Raw genomic sequence first — 25,149 nt, forward strand, 5'->3', positions numbered from 1 at the left:
ACTATGGCCTGTGTCTAGAGGCTACATATTCATATATGTATATACGATACGATATACGTACGATAGCTAACTACTTCATCTACATATTGAATAAAATGTATAGTTATTTTGTTCTTTTCCTCTGATCTGGGTTCTCCCTTGATTTGTTCTAGAACCCCCTCCCCTGCTTCTATGTAGTAAATAAGCCCTTTGTTAGGCCTAGTCTTTTTTTTTTTCATATAAAAAGCGAAAGCTCTGAAATTACGTTTCTGAAAATATTGTAATAATCGTCATAGTCTTGCTAATGGTGGTGAAATGCGGATGGAAACATTCCCTCTGCATTCATTCAAATAGTGCACGCCTCTCTTCCCCTCTCTGAGGGGTTAGGAGTAGGCAGAGTAGGTATATAGCTATATACATAGTATTGAAGAAAGCCACTTTTACTTAGTTATTCTTCCTTTTTTTTTTTTTTTTTTTTTGGTAAAAGACCTTTTTATTCTATACATATAATGTTAGAGACAAGGGGCCCTCTTTCCCTCCTGCTGCTTCGAATTTGACGGCCATGGTCATGGCCGCTGTCGAATGAATCTGCCCACGCAAAAAAAGGGGGAAATGTAAAATCAGCTGCAATTTTTTAAGGCCTAGACGTCAATAATAATAATAAAAATAAGTAAAAGAAGAAGAAAACACGCTCTCTAAAATACAACTACACAGCACTATTATACTAGGAAAAGAAGCAGCACTCGGCTGCCTGAAGGAGGGGGGGGGGAGAGGCAGTGAGAACATTATTTAGAAACGAAATTTCACTAGAACGAAATCTACTTCCTATAAGCATAATAATAATAACAATAATAATAAAGAGAAGCTAGGCCTTTTTTGTTGTTTTTATTCTCGTTCTCTTCGCTGTAATATAGTAAAACTAGGCATAGTAAGAGAATAACTTCCAAATTGAACAGAAAACAAAACAAAACATACATTGAACAGTAAAACAACGTCGACGACTTAATATGTCAGTGCATTTACAGAGTTTCACACACGTCATACTTCAGGATCAGTTTATTAATTATTCGTCTCTCACTCTATTTTTCTCCATTCTTCTTAAGGAGTCTAGAATATATATCTGTCAATGGAAATGGTAAGTCCTTCTTTCTACTACTTGTACTAATACTAATGTCATATCTTACTTCAAAAGAAGAGTAAAATACGTATAAAAGCTCCTCAAAATTGTTTACCCCTCCCCCACACGAAAATGACTCCTCCAAATCATCTTGATGTTCTTGCCGTCTGGCAGTGTGATTAGCTGGTTGTGGGCACATTATCCTTAGAATACAACTACTAACTGCACTGCCTAGCGGAGAGTGTCTAAGTCATCTGTCTACTTCGGAGAGGACCCTCATTGTGGAGGCTTAGAAATTAATATTGACTCCAAAAAAGGGGTAAGCACCACACATACAAGAGGAGGCCTTTTTGCTTCTTTTACTTCTAGAGATTTGTAAAATAAGGTTTGGAGTGAGAAAGCAAGTCCAAAAATATCTTTTGAACAGTTCTTGCAAAATAATGACGTCTTGTGAGTCGTTGCATGTCATTCTATCCTATTCCTTACATACATATTACCCTCATTAATACGGAGATTTGACCTTTTCTTTAAAAAGGAGTTTTTCTTCTTTTCGTTTCGTTTTTTGCGAAAAAAGGGGAAAAGGATTTATTATAGATACATATACATATATGTAATATCTAACCTTGACATTGACTTTTTCCACTATTCGTAGTCTTCATTCAGAAAAAAGGAAGAAGAAGGGGGAGAATTGCAACAGCAATATAATATAGTAAGCGCAGCAGCTTTCATTAAAAAATAAAAAGGAACAAGAAAAGGGAATGAAAAAGAAGGGGGGAGAAGAGAGGCCACAATGAAAAAAGAAGAAGAAAAGGGGGATAAGAGAAGGAAAAAAAGGAAGGACGATATCCTTCTTTACTTATATACTACTAAAACATGGCCTCATCGAAATAAAAACGAAGCAGACAACCTAAAGAGCCTCAATACATCATGATACTTACTTTACTACTACCTACTACGTAATCCTCTATCATTAATTTCCTCAAGAGAAAACACACAGTGGCAAGAATGGGATTGAAAGAACTTCTTTTCATAGGGCGTGAGTCCCTTACTCCAGCATATCAATTCATTCTAATGGATGTGACGTTGATGAGTAATACTAATTTGGAATTTCTTCTCTTAAATATTTATACATGATTATTATGATTCAACGATTGACTACAAGTTACTACTTATGTTTATGTACACATTATTACGTCATGAGACTACTGCTGCTTTAAGAGATGTCGTTCATGAGGATTTATGTATTCGTGGATCTCATCTTCCTATGGACAAAATACGTCATAGCTTGCCTTAATTTCATTTGATATACCAATCTACCACAAATTCTATAGGTACTTATTGTCCTCATCCTTGTCACCCGTCCAGAAGGAGCATAAGACTGGTTATTTACGTAAACACACTCCTTCATTTCATTGTTCTCAAGTTCATTCCATATTGTAGGAGTACATTATTATTTAATAGACGCAGAAATGGCCTAATGAAGTAATATGGAAGTGTGCCGCTATGTGTTAATTTGGATATCGGATAATTGTTTTCATATGCGTTGAAGAAGAATATATGTAATTGTGTCAATGCTCTGAATTTGGTATTGAAATATGTTTGGATATGAGCAATTGATGAGAGAAACTCCTCAACAAAATTAAAGGGTCCATGAGGATATGTAACTTGATGATGAAGATCCTTCATTTTTGAGTTCTTACGTAATAGTCATCTGAGGCCGCTCGTTTCTCTCTACAATCTACATTAATAGTAATACATATTTATAATTCTTTTCTTTACGTAAGGAAGGAGATATAAGTTCTTAATGGAGACTACGTATATTATTGAATGAGGAAGACAATATAAATTGTTACTTATCTGCCCTTCTTATTAATACTTATTATAACATAATACATATCTTGTTGTTAAATAACCTTGAAAATATGTAACTATGACACGGCGTTACCTATTTATGTATATGTAAGTATATGGAAACCCTTTATCTGAGTAGTTGAACAATAACAAAAAAAAAAAAAAATGCAAAATATATTTGTGTCTATGAACATACAATGGTGATACTCGTTTTTTAATACTATGTAATAACGCAAAATAATAATAATAATAAAAAACAGTCGTAATTTTTTTTTTCTGATAGGGCGCACGACTTTTAGAGTTACTAGACTTAGTTGTTATTTTTATTATAACCTAGCAACAAGTAACTATCATTTTCGAGCTACTCTTCCACATCTTCAATTAGTTGTTGTTTTCGTTTTACTACAATGTGTTAAAACAAAATGCGTATTTCTTTTACTAATATATGATGTGATTCAAGCTAAAAAAATAACATTATGTATATAGTAAGTGAAAAACGTAAATTCTATCTAAAATTCGTCTTCTTTGAGCTACCGTTTCCCTCCTTCATTTTGAGTGTAGAGAATGAGGATTCCTCTCCCTATTTTTTTCGAAGTAAGCTAGCTAGAAAATAACGATATCATTGATATGTATATTAATAATTATTATTATTGAAAAACAAAATTAATAGATGGACCAAATTTATAAATGAATGTTAAGGTTATTTAGAGTGGTTGTTGAGTAATGCGACTTTCAAGTTGGAATTGGAAAGTAATGATGAGCTCTACGAATCATCAAAATTATAATATCAAAATAAAAACATTTTTCAATTAAAATAGATACTTAGCCTGATTGTTTCGCCATAGGTATGACATGTGATGACGTCAAGAGAAGTCAGATACATCACTAATACCTACGTCAATAAGTTAAATTAATTAGAATGATTGTTAAAAGAATGGAGGGTTGGTCGTATATTTGCTATTTATTTTAATAGGGATTGAAATGCAGATAGCATATGGTTTAGGGGGTAAAAGGATGGGATGAAGTCGTAAAAGGGGTAGGATCCCTAGAAGTATATTAATTATGATGTATGTATAGTAATTCCTTGACTTTCGAGCTTAATTGGTTCATAAATGGAGCTTTTAAGTTAAAGTAATTTATGCCATAAGAAACAATTTAAAAAAATGCACTTGAAGCGAATTGCGTCGGGTCGCCAACTCAGTTCAAATACTCGTATCTCAAGGTATTACTGTATATATCTTAGATATCTTTTTTAATGAAGTTCATTCCACATTTTCTTCTCTCTCCCTGCCTCTCCTCCGACCATGATATTCTCTTCCAGACATGCCCATTGTTATAATGAGGAAAAATGCTGCTTATTTATGTTTTTATGCAATTGTCATGCCATCAAACGAATATTATATAGGACTATCTCCAAAAAACAAGTTATGTAGCGTTTAATAGCACGAATAAAAATGCATTTATAATCGTTGTTATATATATATAGCATATATTCCTATCAGCATAATTTTATCAACGTTACTGCCCTAAACAAAAACGGAAATCTATACGTGATGGCCATTAGAACACAGGGGTAGAGCTTCCTTTGAAAATAGCAAGGATTTTGTGGGAGTCTGAGTGAATGAGTCCTTTTTCTCATTCAAATTCTCTGTCTCCCCTTCTTTGTAAAGGAGCTATATTTCTGTGTCTCAGCGGCTGTCCGATTTAATCATCAATTTATCAGGCTCTGAGGTTTCGTAAGTACTAAAAAAATACTTTTATATTTATACATTTTCAAACAGTATGTCAAAAAAAAGTTATGTCTGTTTGTACAAGTCCAAGAATCACGGCCAAATCAAAGGATAGATTATTTTGAAATTTTTCATGTAGGTTTTTAAGGCTCAAGAGATGGTTCGAGTAACATTTTTTTTTGGCATTCAAGACCATGGTGATCTTAAAATAGCATTTTTCTAAAAACTAATGTATTTGACTAACAAACCACTTTTTGATATAAAACAAAAATAAAGACAGTAAAATTTAAAAAATGGTTCTCGCTGCATGTTGTTATGTATATTTACTCACTTTTTGAAAGGAGATTATATTGTTTAGAGAAAAAAAGAAGAAGAGAGAATAAAACAAAGGATTTTTCACAATGATATGAAAGATGAGAGAACAATAGTTCAACCAGAATATTGTTTCTTCTCTGAACCTTATAATCGTTTAAAAAAAAAAAGAAGTTAAGAATTAATTTGTATTTCTTAATGTCTCCGACAACGCCAGGAAAACCTAACCTATCTCCTAATAAATAAAGGGGTGTTGTCCAACCCCAAAATGCAGCGAGAATAATTGTTAAATTTTACAATCTTTATTTTTGTTTATATTAAGCAGAATAATTCTTAATTCATTTTAATTTCTTAATTTCCCGGGCAACGACGTGCAAATCTACTCTAATAATTAATATTTGTCAAAAAAATGGAATTTAATATCAATCAAACTATAACATTAACAAATAATAAATTATATCATCATGACTTATGTAAGCATAAAAGTCACATCAAGGGTAATATATTGTTTGCATATACTTTTATGTCTTCGTTTCTCACAAATAGATGTGTCAAATTATATATTCAAAGATTAGGAAAATAGAAAATAAATTAATTAAACTTTTTTTTTGTTCCCCTTTCGTACGACCAATAATTATTATTAAAAAGTCATTTGTGCAAGAAATTATCTTCAATTTGTGCGTTTTATCATTCTGATAAACAAAACGAAGCATTATTCCAGGTCTTATTAATTCATTATTATTATTCTTTTAATTTATTGACCTTGGAGTAAGGAATAATATGTTTTTTTTTGTAGAGGTAGAGAAAGAGAGTAATTTGCAAAAAAATAAAATTATCCCTATAGCGAATGGCAAATAATTGTTAAAGAATGCACGTATTATGCATTTTAAATCGTAGAGAGGAGGAAAGGAAGAGTAAAACAGAGTTGAAAGGTTTAGTGAGACAACTACTTTTATCCTTGCTTTATTAAAGAAACAGTTTTTCTTTTCCTTGAGAAATTTTACTGAACGCACATACAATCTACATATGTCGACATAGAAAACGTGGGGCCTCCTATTTGCTAAACATAAATCGAAAGAAATACTTTTTACAACTAAAAATGTAAAGAAATAAAACACAATTTATGAATCACTTATTAGGAGGCTTGGCCTTTGTTTCAAAAATGAAATATAAAAAGATTATCTTTAAAAAATCCTTATGTCATAAATATTACTAAAAAAGTATGAAAAAAGGACTTTTGAAAAAACATTTTCTTCTTAAAAAAGGGTAATAATAAACTTATATTTAGTTCTTCTTTGAAAAAAATAAGACGAAATTTTTGTTCAAATTAAGAAAATGTCACAAATATTCGGACATAATTTGAATCCCACCCCCATTTTATTTAACTTCTCTATGCCTATAATGATGATCAGCTTTATAAAAAAATATGACCTCAAAGAAGTTTGATACTTTTTTGTAGTTGCAACTTGATCAGTTTTGATCAGCTGTTATCATTGTTATTTAATTCTTGAAGAGAGAACAACTAAGTAATCAATTATCAGTCATCAATATTACGTGTGCAAATGAATGATTTAGAGTCATAATGAAGAGCCATTGGGGAGTTATAACTGTAAGACCTTGTTGAAGTCAGAGTAGAAAGGATCGACATTAGAGTAATTACTGTGTATGTCTTTACTAGATATGGGGTTGGATTTGTGTCTATTTATTTCCTCGGCCTCTCATTGCAGCTTGCACCAAGTTTAATGAAACTTCATGATAGCTAAAAGCTGCTCTCTTCCCAAACATTTTTCAGGGTAACCATGTTAATTTTCTGCTTCTTTGTTGCTTTTTTACATACCGATAGATCATATTTTTTACAACTATAACTATGAATTATAATTCTCATAGATTATGGACCAAAGTAGGTTTTTATTTTGGAGGCATTTATTTTTAGAAGATAATAAATAATGAGTTCATACTTTTAAAAGTTTCATTGTATACATACTAGTGTTGAGGCGATTTTTTTTCGGTTCGGTCTTAAATGATTTATTCTAAACCGATCTGGACTGAAATTTATGTGGACCTAAAAAAAAAGTCATTTTTTCCCTCAAATTGTATTCAAAAAAGAAAAAAAAAGTTGTATTTCCAATTCAAGCAGTATTTTTTAGACTTTACATCGGAGCCAGTCCAGACCAATGTTGGACCGAAATAGTTAAAATTATAAAGGTCTCAAATAGGTTTACAATTTACAGACCGAAACCCAACACAAAAAAGATACATACATACGTTCGCTTCACCTTTATCTGATTTTTTTAGGCAAGTCTATAAATTATTATTTTCGTCAAAATACTCGTATATATGCCCATGTATGACACACGATTATGAGTCAAAATGCATGTGAAATTGATTTATAGGATTGTGCATATTTTTTATTGCATTGGGGATGTACGGATTAACGTTTAGCTTGGGTCAGGTTTTTGTATTTTCAACAATCAAATTCATTGAAAATCAGCTCGCACATCAATTAGTAATTAAGTTTTTTTAATACCTTTAAACGCCATATTTCTTACTAAATGGGTGTCCTTATTCCAGGGCTCTCAGGTCAGATACAATCCTATTGGAGCAAATCCACCCTTTCTCATCTTGAATTTTTTGGATGATTTTTTTTTAGTAATTAACATTGAAGGGTAACGGCTCATGTCAGCGGGTTCTACGATTTCTGGGACAAGTTGTTCTTATGTTGAGTCCGTCCTTATTTAGAACTGACTGAACTTACAGTCCCTTCTAGTTCAGTCTCGATTCGGTCCAGATCAGTCCTACAACTTATCAAGTTTGGCCCTTGATGATGTCATTCAACTTTATTTCTTCTTTGTTTTTTTATTAGTTCTTGTACCGACAGTCCTAAAGACCAACATTCTGAGGGATCGGTCCTAAGACTGCACGGAATAAATAAGGCCTAGTTGTCATATACGTTTATGATCAATTTCGTAAATAAACTTCTAAATTTGTATTCAGTACATTGAACTCGAAAAGTATAGTATATTGGGCGAGAAAAAAGTTAATATGAGTTTTTGTCAAATTTCCTATAGTAGTCAATTTAGATAACATGTTGCGCGTCGGTTTAGATCATTCAAAAGATGTGGGACCCACGGCCTAAGAAAAAGCCAAATCGTGCATTACTATTGTGGATAGTGACGAAGATCGTGTGTATTTTGGGCATGTTAAAAAAACTCAACATGGTAACCATGATTATTGAAGAATTTTTTTGAAGGAGAGCTGTCATTACGTTTCATTTGATAAGCTAAAATCATTTGTAACAAGGAAGGAGGGGGAGAAGGAAAGAAACAAGGGTATTGAAAAGAATTACTCCGATGTCGATCATCAATTCTACTTGAAGTCCAACAAGGACTTAGAATTATAACTCTATAACAAATCCTCAGGGTTGTTAGTCTCCGCCGTTCATGAGTATACACAAATGTTCAATCAGTTTTTAAAGATTTGAATGTAGTGGAATAAAAGTTCACCACTAAGGAGTTAAATTATAATTACTACAACTGAGAAAAAGAAAATTAATTCTTTAGTTTGCCAAATAGAAAAAAACGGGCTAGCTAAAAAATAAATACGATTTACATCACTAATTGTACATGTATTTACAATTCTTGAGGACCAGAAATTAGTCTTTTAACCTGTTTGCACTAACCCCCTATTATTTAGAAGGGGAGGGGTCAATTAATTCTAAAAGCCTTTTATAATATGTATATATGTGCATTAATAGGGCGAGTTGCAAACAAACTATGTACATAATATAGAACTTAGATCCACTCTGAATTAATGCTGAACTATTTTTGAGTAATGCTTTTGGTTTCGGGTTACACATAAAGTGCATATACGGGGTTCATTTAATGAGATTTTTATGTGTGTTTGAGTGCATATTCCTTCTAATGGATGCCATTTTGCACAAGTAAGTTCCTTTTTCTATGATACTCCATAATGAAGCAACTTTTAAGCGTGTAGATGAATGACTCCCAAGCTTTTTATCACTCAAAAGCGTATTTTTTTGAGGAGGGGATCATCTATTTTTGTCCAATTATTTAGGTATATAATTTTTTTAAATAATAATTTTTTTTTTGATGACCTTTCTTTTCGTAAAAGAAATTTGTTCATAACTTTGATAACTTCGCAGAGCGCTATAGCTCTACAATGCCCAAGTTAAAAATCACTGCTGTAGATTATAATCATGATGCCCGTATTTAATTTTCAAATATGTTAAAATGAATATAAGTAACCAATTAAAACAAAACATGCCGGGATGATTTTCCAGTTAAGTGAGACATTTACATTTATAACCTAATAATAATTATCTTACTTTTCTAATAATAAATTATTTTGATAGATCATTCGGAAATTCGGCAAACGGCACTTAACATTCTAACAAATTATTGATCATTTATAGAAAAAAGATGAAATAAATTTAATTTGGAAGGCCTTATCGGAACAAAATAAAGTATCATATACCTTGGTATAAAATAAAGGTTCTAGACAATAGCTAATATTCTTCTGAAACCATCAAAGAAATTTGGATGTGAAGCTCATAAACAACTGAACAGTTAAATAAATGAAACAATCGGGCTTTTATGAAGTAAACCACTAAATTGCTCACTATCAAGATTGCTTTTGTTTTGACACACCACATCTTATATTGTGACATATTTACTTAATATACCAACAAAAGTGTCTGTCTAAATGAATCAAAATAGAATACATCCAGTTATTAGCTCAGTAAGTGCAAATATTTCATTTTTCAATCAAATTTAATAGGCCTATATTTTATGCTTTGTATCCATCCGTATACCATAAATGCATTTGTATTATTTGGTTTTCAGCAAAAATTTTCGATTCGTCAAAGTTAAGGGTGTGGTTAGAAGGAGGCAAAAATATAAGTATGCATAAATCGATTATTTTTTGATAAATTAAACTCGTTGTGGTTTTGGATAATTATATCGATGTAGCTTAACTATCATTTTGAAAGCACTTGAAAATATTAATGAATATCTAAATTCAACATACATAAATAAGCTTAAAAAGAAAAATACATTATTCATTTTTGAAGCCTCACAATGTATAATTATTGTATGTATGCAACGCAGTAAATTTGGAAAGCAAGCAGTATTTCCTTTTAATTTAAACAAGTTAATTATAATTGGTCAAATGTCAAAGAAATAACAAATGTCGTAAATCTAGTTTACTACCCGTCAAACTATGTATACAATCAGTTATACAGTAATATGTCTTTGATTTATATATGTATGTATAATATAACACTAAAACTCTACCTCGTCATCAGGAAGGAACATTTTGAAACCTTTATTAAAATTTGCCTATCCAAAATAGACACAAATCCATCCATTTCTTCATGTTTATGAGCTCATAAAGAATGTCTTAAAAAAGTACCCAATCAGTTGGTAGTTAGTTAATTACTCAATAATAGAAAACTATAATTCAATCATTGTTCCAAAATATTTACAACTTAATACGAACTCATTAAAATTCAACCAATCAATGCAAAAAAATACCAATACGGTGTAAAGAAATAGAAAAAACAACAATTGACCGTTTAGTATTCATTTAATGAATATTTTCGTGAGGGAACGCCGGGTTATTGTTAATAGTTCATCACAGTGTTTTCTTTTTAATATATAAAATGCCACATTTTAAATTTGTTGTTTGTCGTTTTTTCTAATACTCATTACTCATACCCCTTATTATTGGCATAAATATTAATTAACTGAATAAGGAAATAAACTCTTGTTAAGCTGTGATAAAGGATAGTCTCATAGGTTGGAGAAATTGGCTAACTATCAACTGATTTTGGGCCATTTTTCTCTTTTTCTTATTGAAGAAAAATTGAAAGATACAATGAAGGGAGTATTGTGCATAGGGATATGAAAATTGTCAAAATCCTCGCGAGCATACAATTAAAATATGTATATGCTGGTAACCTACAAGATATTAGTGCTCTTATTAATTACATCTCTCTATTTTAAGAATTCGAAGGTATTTGCGAGCGAGGAGCACTATAGTTTTTATGGTGATCTCCAATGATGAGAATCCTATGTAGAATGGGCATACTAAAAAAAGAAACCGAAAATCAACATGGTAACAATTTGAAGAATGTTTTGGAGGAGAGAAAGAATAATACTCATGACGTTTTATTAGATCAGATACAATCAGCTGTGACAAGAAAGAAAGGAGAAAAGGATAAAAACGAGGACATTTACTAGAACTACTCCGATATTGATCCCCAATTCTACTCTGAGTCAAATTATAACTCCGCAACAAATTCTCAGGGTTACACTCCGGCTTTTATGCGTACACACGAACGTTCAAACAGGTTTTGAATATAATCAAATTTATTAAGGTAAGGATGATCACTACTCAGCAATTAAATAATAATGAAAACTGCTAAGGAAAAGAAAATTTCTTCTTTATACTATCAATTACAAAATTAATGGGCCAGCTAAAAAAATACACCGGATTTACATTATTGGTGATCTCTATCAACATATATTTAATCTGTCAAATCTGTTTTGCCAACATATACTTGCTTTTTGATTTAAGCTCACGAGGATTCCGACTATGTTGAAATTCCTAATCGTGAATATTGAGAGTCACAAGGTCTTACTTGATGGTGCTGTTATTCTATGATTTCATGTCAGCTGTTGCTATTTTAATTTAGTTTTTAAACCTTTGTATGCATCTAAATTTGTGCTTTTGGTTTAATTATTTTAACAATGATCCTTATTTAAACACAATATGGGATATATTGCTGAGGAAAAATAAGTTATGAATAGTGTTGATTTGAACATTTAAGTACTTATATATGCCTACCAATACCACCTACGTACTACTTACGTTACTTATGTCATCAGCCATTATATTGTGAGTGATTTATTTATTTATAAAATAGTTTTTAACCATTTGTTTTCCTTTATTTTGTAAATATAAGACATACTATTAGTAGTTTTTTTTTACTTTTGAAACACCTTATTTATTTTGTTTTTCTAATCTATTTTAACTCAAGAAAATGAAGTAATTTTTGTTATGTAATCTGCAAATTCCTTACTGGCAAATCTACCTAGTCATAATTTCTTAATATATTATACAATGTATATGAAGCGAATCTTTTTTATATTTTTTCCAAATTCGTTTGAGTTTCAATGTCTCTGTAATAATTAATTGTCTTTTTATTTTCTAGGAAAGAAGTATAACAATGAATCTACAATTTTATTTATTTCAAATTATTCAAGCGCCTTATTGAATTTATATTTTTCAGGATTTTCTGTCCCTATATAATAAAAGAGCTCTTGCTGAAAAGGATAATATCTTAAAGGAAATTTCTTGAAAGACATTGTGAAAGTCATAGTGGTTTCGGAGATTTGTCTTGGTTTTTGATAGAGGAGGAGACTCGAGACTTGAAACTCGACTTGGACTTGAGTCCATATTTTGGAGACTTGCAAATTAACTTGATCTCACAATCAAAGACTCGAGACTTGAATTGGAACTGATAGGTAAGTGTCCAGTTCTATCATTCCGTCGGACTGTCAGTGTTAGAACTGATTTAAAAAAAAATAGTGTTGAGTGACGTCCTCAAAGACCGAACTTTATAAGTTTTAGAGCTGCACTGGACGGTAGTCTTCAGTACTAAATAAGAATTGACAAACAAGCATTAGTCACAATATGAGATTTACAATAAACTGGAATATATGCAAATATTCAAGGACTCGATTTGGGCTCGATGAAAATATACAAGGACTTGGACTAGTGAGGAAAGTTTTTCAGCCCAATTTTTGAAGATATTGACCTCTTCTAAATCTCAATCCTCCATAGTCTTGTTCTCCTGAACCAAGATCAAAGCAGCTATATTCAAATTTCCTACTCAAAAAAGACTTGGTAGCAGGACTTCATCGTGTAGTCTAGCGACTCATTAAGTACTGATATGAGGACTCAAAAACTACTCGAGAATCCTTTTCTGGAAATGTTTTACAAGACAGTTAATTGCACAATATTTTGTATTTATATAATTATCAAATACATACTTTAATTTGAAGCCTATTAAATGTGTATGTAGGCTGTAAAATGAAACACTGAAACAAATATGTATGCATATGCCTCGTTTTGAAATGTGATGCCACTTGAATACATACATAGATACATACAGTGTACATATTTTTGCCGACGTCTACACACTATTAATTTATATTATTTATATTATTAAAATATCAAATTTTATCAAATATAATGGGATGTCTTTTTTCTCCTTTACTTGAATGAAATTCTTGACAAGTTCAGTACGTAAACTTAACTTTTTGCACCACTTCGACTTACTTAGATATAAATTAGATTCAATGTAATGACACCATAATTAGAGTTGTTTTATTATATATTAAAAAAAAAAAAAATATATATTAAAGGGTTGCCTGGATAAATCTGGACAAAATTCAATTGATAATAACACTGGTACCCTTGCACTAAGTTCACATAAGAGTGTCTCAATTAAGAAGTTGCAGTCTTGTGTTTAATATTTAATCAAGCTTAAATGATAAGCCAGGAGCACTGTCTACGAGATCTACACCATGCTCAAAAATGAGAAAAAGGAAGAAAGATCCCTGCACAGTGTCAGAAGGGATTGTTAAGTCACTCCTAGGCTTCTGGCAGGCCTGAAGAGGACCGTGACCGCGATCCATCCTTGAATCAGACAACAATGACCAAGAGGAAGGGTGTGGCTCACAGCACCGTCTAAAAGGCATTGACGGAGCTCGGTATGACCTCTTACAAGTTGTCTGTGCGTCATCTGTTGACGGATAAACAGAAGGAGGTCAGGTTAGCCCACTGCAAGACATTGCTCTCAAGGTTCACCGAGCCAACACATAACGTAATATTAACGAAAGAATATGGTTAAATAAAGGTTGGTTATAACTTTACCAGAAACTAACGTTATATTTACATTGACTCAAGGTTATAAATATAAGGAATAGATTTGTTATTTTTTTAACCATAAAACAACTCAATAATAACATTGATCGATCATAATTAAGTTATCATGACGTTGTTTCACGGTTATGAAAATAACAAAAAAACTAAGTTATTATAACTTTGTATCATAATTATTAACGTATCTAACCCAAAATCGATGATATGACATACCAAACGATTACACAAGTATATACTGCTCGATTGCGCATTTGCTAAAAACTATTGTAGTTTACTCATTCTTTTATGTTGAATTCAAATCTGGCATATATTTTTCGATTTGAGCAGGCAATTTGGAGAAAATCGTAGCTATACAAATTTAGAAATTTGTCCTATAATTATATGATTATCTGAAAGATAGAGGACAAATTATTAAAATAACTTTTTTCTACACTATTTTTCAGGGGGAAAAATATCAGTTTTTAATCATTCCGTTGATTGAAATCAAGAATAATCCAAAAAAAGAACGTAAAATATCGAAAATGAAAATTTTTAAGAAATGCTCATAATGTAGGATTCATTCGTCTTTGATAATTATCAAAATTAATTCTTTAGCAGACATTAATGATAGTAAATAAAATTTAATTCTAATAATTGTCAAAATAAACTTCAATCATCCTAATCGGTTTAATAAACTTCTGCACACTCCCCCAGCTGGGGTTGTAAGTTTATAAATATATATATATGTTTGTATGTGTGCAGGTAATGGGGTTAAACCTCTTTCCAGGCAAACATACTGTTCCCTAAATATATTATTTTCTTTGATTAAAACACACAGACAAATAGACGAACAAACATATTTGGTACACAAAAATTCTACGGTTACTCAAACCATCTAACGCCCTTACTATTTATTTGTCGCTTTGAAGCTATTCCTTAGCTGCATCATTCATAATTCAATATTAATAAAAGACTAGAGATATCTGGAAACGAATGTAAATGGAGCACGTTTTTTACAACAAGAGATTACCTTGGGTGGTTTGGCTTCTTTTTTTAATAAGCCCCTTATTCCCTTCAGTAGTTTGTTTGTTATTGTTTGATTGATTAGTATCGTTGTTATTAAAAAAAAAATTTTTTTACAACTATATTTATAAGCTAACCTACTATTTTTAGTTAATTTTTTACAAATTTTCTAGCAATGAGTCTGGAGCGGTTAGACAGACAAGCCACAGCAAGAAGTCGAAGAGGGTTTGCTAACAGATGGAATTTGTACTAAATGGAATGAGAAGAGAAATCCTACAAGAAAACAATGTACCCAACGATGAACAGCTTGAACCAAAACAACAAGAATTCGGGACTCTAACAATGAATCATCATTGTTAGAGTCCCGAATTCTTGTTGTTATTTCCTTATTGTTATTGGCAGATACTGAGCTTGAGAATAGGATTACAATTGGAATACCAATAAGTAAAAGTATTTTTCCTGAGATTATTGAAGATATAAATACTATTGAGTTCTCTAATGACTCTACAGTTGAGAATAGTGAAGTGCAAAACTCACTCAAGAACTTTTTAATACACTGGGCATTGAAACACCATAATAAACACTCGGCACTTGATTATCTTCGAGTTATTTCATGCTTATATTATATTAATATATATATGTGTGTTATTCTTTTATGAATAATTAAGTTTCAATTATTTCAGTCTTGGTGTTATATGTACTTGTATATAATGTTAATATTTTTAATTTAATAAAATATAATATTGAGTTACGTAATATTCTGTGTATTAGAAAGCGTTTTCATTACAAAAGGGTTATTAATGTTGAAGTTTGATTTGATCAAGTTGATCACTTCTTCTTTTTCTACTTGTTATTATTATTATTTATCTAGAATATAATCAGTAGATATTTGAACTTTAAATACTTTAGATTGGTGACCCCGTCGTGATTCGAAATATGCCCCGAAAGCAAACTTCACCTCCTGTGTCTCCCCAAAAAAAGGCATGGTCGCTTAAAACGGAAGAGGCGAGTTTAGCAATAGTCGTTGCGGAACTCCGCCTTCCTAGGTTCTTTTCTTCGGATGTTGAGAACTAGTTTTGGAGAATTGAACTTGATTTTCCATTGAGGGGGATTTGTCATACCAAAGTTAAATATAGCCTTATGGGGCCAGCCAGGTGAAGTTTTTAATATTATTCCTATTAGTGAGGAGAATCTCACTTATCAGGGAGCGAAGAAATCCATATTAGTCCGATATGGGCTATCATCTTCGGCAAGACTAAAAAGAGTGGTCGACATGATGCTTGAGACTTCCCGTCTCTCAAGCATGGAGGTAAAAGAACAGGTTGAACATCTTCTGGATAAGGAGTACATAAAGGATTTACGAGAAAATTTGATTAAAGAGGCACTAATAAGAAATGCTCCAAAGGAACAACATGTATATTTTAGGGCACAATCAACACTTACGAATAAGAATTTAGCAGATATGTGTAAAGCTGCGAAGGAAGTCACAAACACTTCCATCTATACTCTTGAGGATCCATCTTCTTCTCTCACTGCCCCGTCTTTGATTAAGAAGAGACCTAGTTGAATTTTTTCGAAGTCTTCAACATCTGCAAAATTTAAAAAAGTATGTTATTATGATTCAAAATTTGGTTTGAATGCAACTGTGTGCTCTGGTCCTGATTGTCTTTGAAATTAATTGATTAAAAAAAAACTAAATTTTCCTCAGTTGCATGGGACCAAGGCATTAAATAACCCTTCAAATTTCTTATTAATTAAAGACAATATAAATTCAATTAATTTTCTTGTAGATACGGGTACCCAGGTATTCGTTATATCCCAGACGAATTGTAAAGATTTCATTCGTGTTGAAATGCCACCTATCTTTGGTTATGGAGGGAATCCAGTAGAAGTTCTCGTTACAAAAACTCTAAGGGTGCAAATAGAAAATCTAGAAACTTTCTGATGGAAATTTATTGCTGTATCTAGAAGACGCCCTATTTTAGGGGCTGAGTTTCTTCATTTCTACAAAATTAATATATATCTATTCAACAAGAAAATGTTTTTTAATGATCCATGCGTCATTTCAGAATTATCAGAAGCCCAATGGGTTCAATCTCAATACCCGTAAGTTTTCGATGATAATAAATTCGCTAAATCTTAACCATCTCATGGAGTTGAACATCACATCGAAACTTAGGGTCCTCCCTGCTTTGCAAAATCACGCAAGCTGGATGATATTACATTCAATTTTGTTAAAAATGAAATTGATGGACTTCTAGAGAAGGGAATAATTCGTCCATCTTCTTCAAATTTTTCATCAGCGATTCAGGTAGTACCCAAAGCCAAAGGAGACTGGAGAATGTGTGGTAATAATTGTCAATTAAACAACAAGACAGATCTAGATCGATATCCTCTACCAAATTTAAGAGATTTCGGGGCGAACCTAAGATGGATGAAATTTTTAGTATAATGGATTTGCACAGAGCTTGCAATCAAATATCCATGAGTGATGACTCCATCAGTAAAACAGCTATTATTACGCCATTTGGGTTGTATGAGTACTTGAAAATGCTGTTTGGGCTTAAAAACACTGCCCAGACATTCCAACGACTCATCGATTCTGTTTTGAGGGGAATTAAAAATGTCTTCGTGTATCTTGATGATATATTGATTGCTTCTCGGACAAGGGATAAACATTGGAAGTCGATAAATGCAGTTTTATTGCAGCTTAAAACTTCCGGCTTGGTACTTTCTCTTGAAAAATGCAAGTTTTTCAGGGACCCTGTTGAGTTCCTTGGACATTCTATTTCACCGGAGGATTTTAAACCTCTTAAATCGAAAGTTGAAGCTATTGCAAGAATTTCATCTCCAAAATCGAAAGATGATTTACAGAGATTTTTAGGCATGGCTCAATTCTATTCACAATTCATCAAAAATTTGTCAAAATGGACGGGGATGTTATTTCCAGTTTTAAAAGAAATTTTTTAATTAATATGGAATGATGAATGTGGAAGAGCATTTCAAGTTATAAAACACAGTTCATCCTCAAGTACTCAACTTTCATTCCTGACCACTCGTTACCTTTAGCCCTTACAACAGATGCATCTGATACTGGAATGGGAGCCGCTCTAGAACAGAAAGAGAATGGGCGCTGGAAAACACTATCATTTCGGTCTAAACCCTTATCTGAAACGCGAAAGAAATATTCAACTTTTGATACGGAATTAATTGCTATTAAGGAAAGCATTAAACATTTCGTCTGGGCATTAGATGGACAACATTTTAGAGTATTCACAGATCATAAGCCTTTAGTCTCGGCGATAGACATCCGCAGTCCCTCCTGGACTCCAAGACAATTCTGTACATTTGCATATGTAGCAGAGTTTAATTGTATGATTTAGTATGTTTCAGGAAAATTAAACCACACTGCGGATATTCTTTCGAGAAATGCCAACAACCTAAAATTAAGTCCTAATTTTCTTCAGGATGTCATTGAAGATTTAAGACTCCATGACCCTAAATTGTTAAATTTTAAAGTTAAACCTTGTCTCAAGTGTGTTTCAGCAACTTTACTCGCAGGCTTCGGGAACAAAGACTTCTTTTGTGTTGTAGTGTCCTCACCAGAACTTCGCCGACGCATTATTCATTCAAGCCACAATGATAATCATTCTTCTTCAAGAAGAGAGAAAAGGTCAATTCTACTGTGTATATGGGTACTTGAGGTCCACTGTGCTTCCGGGGTTGTAGGCAAACGTCCTTGAGCCCTACGTGTGGCAATAAGACTCTGTTTCTCGCCAGATGTTCAAGATCAGCCAAGAGTTTATCAGGACCAAGGTTAGTAGAAATACAAGGTATACCATAAAGCGTGTACGACTGAAGTTTGACTTCCATCACGCTTTTAAACTGGCGTCATAGTAGATGAGTTGTTGCATGTTTTGTCGAAATCTGTTTTTCTTCCACAATAGTCTGTACTATATATATAAAATTGAAAATTCTAGTATTAATGACGTCATAGAATATGAATGGCGGCGTGTTTTGTCGAAACCCCGATTACATCATTGTCTAACCTTGTATTTTTTTATTTACCTTGATCTGAACCAAGTTTTACGATTTCTGGACCCCCAATACCTGGCCCTCCAACTCTCCCGATTACAATCCCTTGGATTACTTCTTCTACGGAAAGTTTGAGAGGAAGGTCTACTCAAAGCACTACAACAGCATGGACAGCCTGAAGGCAACCATGAAGAAGGAGTGGACGAGGATCTCGGCTACAGATGGGGTGAATGCCTGCAAGAGCTTCAGGGCCAGGATCGATATAAGATTGCCGCTGAGCGCAGTCACACTGAATAAAATAATACATAAATGTCAAACAAATAATTGTTGTTTTTTTGACACTTTTGAATTTTGTCCGGATTTATCTAGGCAACCCTGTATATAATAAATTTTCAAGTTTTGTAATACAATGATGGAAAATTTCAAATGAAAGCGGCCTTATTTTTTTCTTAACTTTTTTTTAATAAAACAATCATTTCTTTTTTTCTAAATTACCTTGTTTTTGAAATAAAATATCATATTTTTGATAACTCCTTGAAAAGTTCCTTTCTTTTTGAAGGGTATTTTTCTAAAAAAACATTTTGTTGACTCAGTGAGAAAAATTGATATCTGGACATAAGTATATTCAACTTTTAATATTTGGGTCACTATATCTTTCCCAATATTGAAGTTAAGAGATTCAAATTTTGATATCATTATTAACATAACCTATTCACTGGATTTTTTGAAGTTTTTCAATAATTTATGCCAGTTATAAATACCAAATTTATAAAATACATTTACCGTATAGTACATTATTGCAGGCAACATATCTAAAAATCAACACTAAACTGTACAATCTGTTTTTAATTGTATAATAAAGTTTAGATTTTAAGGATATGTAACTATTCTATTGTACTTAAAGATGATACAGTTTACTAAAATGTTGTAAACTAGTATCAAGTAAATGTAGGTATTGAAGTAAAATATTTTTATAATTATATTTTTTAAAAGCTAACTATATAGATTGCACAACACTGCATCTAATAGCTAGTCATTGTAAAATAGTTTTAATTTTTCTCATATTATAAAATTGGAAATTAGAGCTTCCATGTAACACCTCTCATTTCCACTCATGTAACACAGGATACCTTTCTAATGCTTTATCTTTTGGCACAGACAGGTATTTTTCTCTTCGCTGTATGTTAAAACCATATAGCATGGTTTTGCACTTAATAAAATACAAAGCACATTACAGATAGCCTATTTTCGCTTCTGAAATATAGAAGAAGAAAAAAATTCAAAATCTTGATGTATTAACACCAAAAAGTTATTAAACTAATTTCTTATGTTTTGCCAGTTTGTATTTCTTAGCACTGTGTCAGCAATTTATTCGATTTTGTCAAATGTTTTTAAATATAATTATTCAAAACACTACTCCATATCCGTTTATCGAATATACAGAGTAGAGATTTTAAATCCAGAAGATTTAAGGATAATGTATATTACAATTTATTCCCCAAAATTTATGGAGCAATTCAAAAATATTTTCCTCTTACATGTAAGGATCAGTAACGAAGTCAATCACTCAATCCAATCCCCTCCAGCTTCAACAACAGTATCCAAAATGACCCTGGCACAGGCCTTTGTAAAAAACTTTTTGTTCATTTTGGGCACTACCTTAAGAATAGAAGCCCAGAAGGAGTCAATGTTATGTGCACGCTTATTGGACACTGTTTCCAAGACGCCCACGCATAGTAGTCCAAAGTGTTCAGATCCGACTAGCTAGAAGGACACATGTCAATGAATAGCTAAAGTTTTTGTGAACAGCTGTAAATTTGTGAATTTTTTTTTCCAAAAAGCTTAATATTTCATTTTTCATTTTTGAAAATTTTTTGAGTTATTTTCTGGCAGTACTTAGGAGTCAATTTATTTATGGTTGAGTCAATTATATTCCCCGCACTAATAAATAAACTTTAATTTTCATTGGATGGACCGGAATTTTGTTATGCAGTTCTATTATTACTTCACTTATGCACGTTAAAATAAAAATTAAAGATAAAATAACTATGATTCTCACGTCGTTTTATTGGTCTTCTATTTGAAATAATAAGAATAGATTTTTTTTATAATAATCTACATGAATAAGTAGGCACAGGTATCGGTAAAATTTGCATTATTGAGCGATTTCAATACTTCAAAAAAAAAAAAAGTAAGTCCATTTTTTGCCGATTCCAATGCATTGGTACAACAATAATTTTAATATTAAATTATATAAATGCATGACCTTCGTTTAGAACTTGTGTTATTTTATACTCAGTAATTGATTATATTGTATTCATCAGCTAATCAATTCAATGCATATAATAATTGATCATTAATCTCTAAATATTAATTGAGAGTTGCAAAAAAAAAAAAAAAATACAGACAGCTAGCTACAATACTTTTTTCAAATTACGTATTCGTGTTAATGGTTGAGGTTGCGAACAGATAGAAAGCTCGACGTGGATAAACTAGTACCATGTGATACACCATAGAGAAAGAGATTGTTGTAGATGGGATACACTAATAAGAGATAACACATCAAAAATAAACAAATACATTAGTCGGCATAATAAACATCGATACATGCACTAAATAAATATTAACATTTTTTTTCGAAATTTGGATATTTTGAGATTTTGTAAGAAATTAGATCAATAATAAGATTTAAACAAAAATAAAATGACTGAAGAAAACTGGGAAACAACATTTAAATAAAAAAATATAATATTAAATAATATTATACTTATCTGTAATATACTAAAAATATTTATAATGTACCATTCAATTTTGATATTTCTTAGATCCATTTTAAAATATTTCTTATCATATTTTTTCTGAAAATGATCCTCTTTTCTATAAAAACATTCGTAGTGAATTCAGAGTTCATTTCACAAGTAATGATACTGGCATTGTTACAGAAGCTATGACCTCAACTGTATTTTTCTTTAATATTATATTACTAAATTTTCCCCCTCAATTTTTTTAATCTTCCACTAATTCATCTGATGGAGTTGCTCTGATTAAGTATATGTAAAGATTATAGTATTACATTTACTCTAGGAATCTTCTTTGAAGTCCATATACATAATGTATATTTCCTTCGCTAGGAACTACCGTAGCTCAAACCTACACACAAAAGTTCAATAGAATAATTTTTTCTGAGCGTGTTGTCCATTGAACTACGTTGTTCCATCTTCCACCTCCATTTGCTGAGTAGTAACAACAACAAATAAATATTCAGTGCACTCTAAATTCATACTTAGTTTTTAGTGGATTTGGTTTTACCAAATGTTTTCATAGAAATTTTTAACAAATACAAATACTATATTTATAATTTCTGATGATGCAGAGAGACCACCCATCTCAATTACCTATTTAAAAAAATTCAACACTGAAGGTTTCTTGGTAAATGAAGGATAAGTCCAATCGACGCTAACTTTTTAAATAGTCTTTATCTATTTATCTCTCCTCGAGATTCGATGGAAACTAATATGGAACGTAATATGTTCTCCGTTTTTTCATAACCCGCATAAGTTTTACATTCTGGGATCAGACAACAATCTGGTATTCTCACAAAAGTTAAAATCCCAAAGTCATTGATTTTAAGATTGAAGCAGCTCTTCTAAATACTATATTTACTTATCCCTTCATTGTAAATTCAAGAAATTAATTATATTAAGTTATAAAAAAGAAAACTGGATTCTTATAACGACTAATGTATACCATCCAGAAAAATATATCCACTTGTTCCTATCCTTCTTTTATGTAATCCATGAGTAACACATAGACTCTTCAAAAATTACAACAATATGGGCCAAACACGCCACGCTTTGTTATTTATTATATTTAGTGAAAAATTAAGTCTGCTGTGTGATCAAGGCAAGCAAACGAAGTGATACAACCAATGGAATAGAGTAATATTAAACCGTTATCAAATGGCCTTAAAATTGAATAATTAAAGTTTAATTATTATATGCAGAGATTTTAAATACGAAAAATTTCTTCTCAAAAGGTTTCTAAAAGCTTATATTCATTTTCTTCTTGCTCTTAATATTCCTTGTATGGTATAATTTTTGACTATATTAATAAAAATTAAAAATTGTTAAGTATTCTGTGGTACAATATAAACTACAAATGCCCATTGTTATACTACTTATAAATCTATACTAATAAAGCAAAGTATGTATGTTTAAATGTCATTTAACATTTAATAGTAATTTTTGATCTAAAAAATAAAATATTGTCCTTTAATGAAATTTTGCAGGCGTTTTGGATGTAGTATCGAGCGTGTGTAGCTCAGGGTCAGCCAGCTAGCGCTCTAGAGATTAAAGTACTCCCTCGCTCATCAGTCATAGCGTCATATTTTTTTCTTCTTAAACTGTTATAATTTCATTCTAGAGTGGAGAAAATGTAAGTATTGAGTAACTACGTGTGATTGTGCTCATGAAATACGGTGAGTAACATTGAAGATTTTTTGGCTAAGTTTGTCTGTACGACGACACCTAATAACTCTAGGCAATGTTGAGTACTTTTGCGGGCTCACAATAAATGCGTAATTTCAATAAACCCAAATGAAATGATAGCATCAATGAATAGTTGTGGATTAAAATGATACAATATTTAATAATTAAATAAGGCGTTATGAGACAAACAAATCGTAACTTACGTATACTAATTATAACTTGTACAAAATTACAACTTGTATACAACATATATGTATATTAAAATAGCATAGAAACAAGGGGCTTAGATAAGGAAGAATCACTTTAATTTATGTAGTATGTAGATTCTCTGGAATTTCCTGCTGACTTTGATTCCAGGTTGGTTTTTAAACAACCTTCTTGAAAAATAATTTAAGTTTAAGATGGATAACTTTTAAGTTATCCATCATTTATTGAATATATACTCCATAGTCAGGAAGAATTGGCTTACTCACAAATAATTTTAAAATTGTTTTTTCTGTTTCTTTTCAATGGAAAGGGTGCAGTATACAATAAAAGTAATAACGGTAGGACAGGTGGTCACTCTAGTAGGACAGGAGTGTTGTTCATTAGTTTAGAAACAAAGCAACATAGAGTGTCGCCGTCTTCTGGTATAAAAATACAACTCCCTGAATGATATATAAAATAAAGGTGTATGTTACTCGCATAGAGGCCGCTGTGAAAATTATTCTCAGCATGTGCCATTTTCTTAAACACCTAGTTTAAACGATTTTAGGAAAAAAAGGGCATTGGAAAAAGTGGCAGCGGAAAAAATGGCAAGATTCTTTTATACTGATATAATATCTATCACTAATATAATATGAAGGGAAAGAAAAATAAACAGACATGATAGTGGTTCCAATGGAAGGAGTGCTAATCACTTAATTCTCCGTTATTAATTACAATATCATTAGGCATGATGAACTATTCATATTGGACAAGACTCTTGGATTGACGGACAAGCATTTGCAAAATACTAGGCAAGAGCAGCGATTTCCACTTCGTTATGATCCAAGATGTGTCAGAAAAAGAGGTAGTTGACTCTGGAGCGACAAACCACTGAGAGGATTCGGGCAGGAAGTCAAAGGTCGAGTCTTTGGAGAGTGCGAAACAAATAGCTACGAGATCCAAGATAAGGTGGAGATGTATCCGTTGGACATCTTGGTGCAAGGGAATGATGACTACAAATTTCGAAATGGGTGATCCTGAGAACAGCCACTCCCATAATCCCAGTTCCCGAAGAAATTGAAATTCAAGCATCTCCTGTTGAGGATAAAGTATCTTGGATCCTTTTTTTTGTACTAATTCTTAGAGTACATGCAAGTATTTCTATCTTTAATTATTGAAGTTCGATCTAAGCATATGTCCAATATGAATAGTTCATCATGTCTAATGATATTGTAATTAATAACGGAGAATTAAGTGATTAGCACTCCTTCCATTGGAACCACTGTCGTGTTTGTTTATTTTTCTTATTATTTATTATATTGGTAATAGATATTATTTACATCAGTTTAAAAGAATCTTGCCATATTTTCCATTTAAAGACTTTTACTTTTTTTTAACCTGCCATTTTTCCCTTGCCATTTTTTCCGTTACCATTTTATCCCTTGCCATTTTTTCCTGACACCAGTTTAAACATCAAGCT

The 25,149-nt window shown here is 31.7% G+C and overlaps 1 long non-coding RNA gene across 3 annotated transcripts; it reads left to right on the forward strand.

The window, feature by feature from the left end:
* The first annotated feature begins 972 nt into the window (after positions 1–972).
* LOC121117647 (uncharacterized) lies at positions 973–20,976 on the forward strand. Of its 3 annotated transcripts, none has more exons than XR_005864210.2 (2): positions 973–1,114; positions 3,231–20,976. It is a non-coding gene; the product is annotated as an uncharacterized lncRNA (long non-coding RNA). The 3 variants fall into 3 exon arrangements; XR_011780191.1 differs by having other exon boundaries at positions 975–1,114; positions 1,172–15,717; XR_011780192.1 differs by having other exon boundaries at positions 983–1,114; positions 12,302–20,976.
* The last annotated feature ends 4,173 nt before the right edge of the window (positions 20,977–25,149 follow it).

This window comes from Lepeophtheirus salmonis, chromosome 5 (assembly GCF_016086655.4).
Source record: "Lepeophtheirus salmonis chromosome 5, UVic_Lsal_1.4, whole genome shotgun sequence".
Classification (NCBI taxonomy): Eukaryota; Metazoa; Arthropoda; class Copepoda; order Siphonostomatoida; family Caligidae; genus Lepeophtheirus; species Lepeophtheirus salmonis.